The sequence below is a fragment of the Oncorhynchus mykiss genome, chromosome 16 (genome assembly GCF_057628025.1).
Source record: "Oncorhynchus mykiss isolate SJ-2025 chromosome 16, ASM5762802v1, whole genome shotgun sequence".
Classification (NCBI taxonomy): Eukaryota; Metazoa; Chordata; class Actinopteri; order Salmoniformes; family Salmonidae; genus Oncorhynchus; species Oncorhynchus mykiss.
This window is the reverse complement of record NC_143037.1, coordinates 11,896,044-11,900,315: the sequence shown is the minus strand read 5'-3', so window position 1 is coordinate 11,900,315 and position 4,272 is coordinate 11,896,044. Positions and strand designations below refer to the sequence as shown.

General features: G+C 45.2%; 1 long non-coding RNA gene across 1 annotated transcript; it reads left to right on the top strand.

Annotated features, from left to right (window-relative positions):
- Window positions 1-234: 234 nt before the first annotated feature.
- LOC149976550 (uncharacterized) lies at window positions 235-677 on the top strand. The gene is made up of 2 exons (XR_016487567.1): window positions 235-405; window positions 510-677. It is a non-coding gene; the product is annotated as an uncharacterized LOC149976550 (long non-coding RNA).
- The last annotated feature ends 3,595 nt before the right edge of the window (window positions 678-4,272 follow it).

Genomic DNA, 4,272 nt, shown 5'->3' with positions numbered 1-4,272 from the left:
TTGCCCACTTTGCCAATGAAGTAATTCTTAAAATAATTGGCAACATCTAATGGTTTTGTGATGAATAAGTAATCTGATTCAATGAAAGATGGAGTTGAATTTGTCCTTCTGCCATAATTTCATTTAAAGTACTCCAAAGTGTTTGAAGTGTTCCATCATTGTATCATTGTGTCACGAATCCCGTGTCCTGAGTCTGTTTTTTGCCTATGTTCTGTCCTGGAGTGTTTTTTCCGGCGTCCTGGAACGCACCCTGTCTGGTTGCCGGGCAATGTAGCCAGTTGGGGTTTCTGATTACCCGCACCTGTATCCCATCAGCTATCTGCACACCTGGTCCTGATCATCATCTCTCCTCTTCATAAGCCCGGACCTGACATCCATTCCCTGCCGGATCGTTAGCCATGAACAGTATGTTGTGCCAGAGTATCAGCCTCAAGTTGAATAGAATTTGTTTTGTTGTTTTTTTTACGTATTGCTTGCCTTAAACTTACCTCTGTTTGTTTTGTCTTCAGTTACTCACCCGGATCATTTACCCCATTCCCGCCTGGTCGTCGGAGGATTCCGCTTCCCCATTGGATCCACCTATTTACTCCCATCAACTCACCACCACTGCCCGCTACGCCACCTGGATATATCTAACCATTCACTTTCACTTGTAAATAAATACTCACCTTCTTCCTACTCTCCTTGTCCTGGTCTGCTTCTGGGTTCGATTTTGAAGAAACGTGACAGAACGATCCGGCCAAGAATGAACCCAGCGGACCTGGATTACGTTTGCCATGCCATTACCCAGCAGGGGAAGACATTGGGACAACACAAGACGGCGCTACAGGAGATAGCGGTTGCAATCCAGAATTTATCTGCTAGCTTGACACAAATCCAGGATCAGCTCAGTTTGCTGGCGATTCATTCACCACCTGTTTCACCCATCTCACCTGCCATGTCTGATGCGGTTTCCTTCCGTGAACCCAAGGTACCGACGCCTGATAAATATGAAGGGGATTTGGGAAGATGCCGTTCGTTTCTTATGCAGTGTGGGTTAGTGTTTGATCTGCAGACCCATTCTTACGCCACTGACATGGCTAGGATAGCCTTTGTTATTGAACTGCTGCGTGGAAGAGCTCTGGAATGGGCTTCAGCCGTTTGGGAACGACAGGGGACCTGCATGGCTTCATACCAGGAATTCAAGGGAGAGATGAGAAGGCTTTTTGACCATCCAGTCCGAGGTAAGGACGCAGCTAAACGTTTGTTCACTCTTCGCCAAGGAGCTCGCAGTGTGGCAGACTTTATGATCGAGTTCAGGACATTGCCTGTGGAGAGTGGTTGGAATGAGGAGTCACTACAAGCGGCTTTTTACCAGGGGTTGTCGGAGCAACTCAAGGACGAGCTGATATCCTATCCAGAGCCTAGTGACCTAGACAGCTTGGTCACTTTATCTATTCGGGTAGATAATAGAGTCCGAGAGAGAAGGAGGGAGAAGCAGTGGGGTCCATCTAATCAATCTGAGACTCGGTTACCATTCGGGTCAGGAAGTGGACCAGAACGGGTTGATCGTTATTCCCCACACGGGATTAGTGGAGGGGTCTTGCCACCAGATCCTGAACCAATGCAAGTGGGGCGACACGGGCTAACTAAGGAGGAGCGCCAACGTAGACGTGAGACCAACAGCTGTCTCTACTGTGGTAGCTCAGGACATTACATCTCCGCTTGTCCACAGCGCTCGTTAAACTGCCCGGCTCGCTAGTTTTGGGAGGAATTTTAGCGAGCCAGATTCAACCTCTCAAGAATCCTGTCAGACCCCGTTTTCCTGCGACCCTTATGAATAAGGATCAGAGCTTAGAGATTAACGCTTTTATCGATTCAGGTGCCGATGGCAGCTTTATTGATGCCGACTTGGTGGAACAGCTGGGGCTTTCCAAGGAGCAATTGCCGGAAGCCATTGAAGCAACCACTCTGAACGGCAGTAGTCTGGCACGGATCACTATGAGGACTGAACCGGTTAAGATGTTGTTGTCGGGGAATCATTCAGAGTTTATCTCCTTCTTCATTCTGTCCTCGCCCCATGTTCCTCTGGTTCTTGGTTACCCCTGGCTGAAGGAACACAATCCCTCGTTTGATTGGGTGATGGGTAAGGTAACTAGTTGGAGCATTGATTGTCATGCTAACTGTCTTAGGACTGCCTGTTCTCCTGCCGTTTCCAGTCAGGTCAGTGACTCTGCTCCTCCTGATTTGTCCCTGGTTCCAGAAACATCTCACGAGTTGGGTGAAGTATTCAGTAAACAGAAGGCTCAGTCCCTTCCTCCCCACCGACCTTATGACTGTGCGATTAATCTGTTTCCTGGAGCCGCCTTTCCCAAGGGACGGTTATACAGTATCTCTCGACCTGAACGTGAGGCCTTGGAGACCTACATCAAGGAGTCTCTAGCTGCAAGTCTCATTCGGCCCTCGTCATCACCTCTGGGAGCAGGATTTTTTTTTGTGAGCAAGAAGGATGGCTCTCTTCGACCGTGTATTGATTATCGGGGTTTGAATGATATTACGGTCAAGAACAAGTATCCCCTGCCCTTGATGAGCTCGGCTTTCGATTCTTTACAGGGTGCTACGGTTTTTACGAAGCTTGATTTACGTAATGCTTATCATTTGGTTCGGATCAAAGAGGGGGACGAGTGGTTGACTGGGTTTAATACTCCGATGGGACATTTCGAGTACCAGGTGATGTCGTTTGGACTGACCAACGCTCCTGCTGTGTTCCAAAGTATGGTGAATGACGTTCTGAGAGATATGATTGGTATTTTTGTGTTCGTTTACCTGGATGATATCCTCATCTTCTCGAAGGAGCTTTCTAGCCACGTTCAGCATGTCAAGCAGGTCCTGCAGCGGTTATTGGAGAACCGTCTATTCGTGATGATGAGAACCGTCATTTTTCCAGCCAAAGATAGGAGCTACAAGAAGCAGAAATATAGATACAATTAATCACTAACCTTTGATGATCTTCATCAGATGACACTCATAGGACATCATGTTAAACAATACATGTATGCTTTGTTCGATAATGTGCAGTTTACATTTGCGCCTTACATGCAGTAATGTTTTGATTCCAAAACATTCTGTGATTTTGCAGAAATACTCATAATAAACATTGATAAAAGATACAAGTGTTATTCACAGAATTAAAGATAGACTTCTCCTTAATGCAACCGCTGTGTGAGATTTTTTTTAAACTTTATGGAAAAAGCATAATCTGAGAACGGCGCTAAGAGCCCAAAACAGCCAGAGGAATATCCACCATTTTGGAATCAACAAAGTTAGAAACAACACCATAAATATTAACTTACCTTTGAGGATCTTCATCAGAAAGCACTCACAGGAATCCCAGTTCGACAATAAATGACTGATTTGTTCCATAAAGTTCCATCACTTATATCCAAATAGCCACTTGTTGTTAGCGTGTTCAGCCCAGTAATCCATCTTCATGAGGCGCGAGCATTTCGTCAAGACAAAATGACAGTCCTTTAGAAACATGTCAAACGATATATGGAATCAATCGTTTGGATGTTTTTAACATAAAACATCAATAATGTTCCAACCGGACAATTCCTTTGTCTTCAGAAAAGCCTTGGAACGAGAGGTAACTGTCGGGAGCGCGCGTCATGAGACCGAGGCTCTCTGCCAGACCACTGACTCAAAGAGGTCTCATGACCCTCCTTTATAGTAGAATCCTCGAACCAGTTTCTAAAGACGGTTGACATCTAGTGGAAGCCGTAGGAAGTGCAACCTCATCCATATCTCAATGTGTGTTCGGTAGGCCAAGCTTTGAAAAACTACAAACCTCAGATGTCCCACTTCCTGATTGGATTTTTCTTAGGTCTTCGCCTGCCATATGAGTTCTGTTATACTCACAGACATCATTCAAACAGTTTTAGAAACTTCAGAGGGATTTCTATCCAATACTAATAATAATATGCATTTATTAGCATCTGGGACAGAGTAGGAAGCAGTTCACTCTGGACACGCTATTCATCCAAAAGTGAAAATGCTGCCCCCTATCCCAAAAAGGTTAAGGAAGTTAGAAGAAATATTTACAAAAATCTCACTTTTAAAAGTTTTGATAACTCTTACCCAAACTAATGTTGGTGACACCTTAAACTTTCATCTCCAGCCAATGTCATCTAGCCACTGGGATTTTTGCCCATTCTTCAAGGCAAAACTGCTCCAGCTCCTTCAAGTTGGATGGGTTCTGCTGGTGAACAGCAATCTTTAAGCCATACCACAGAT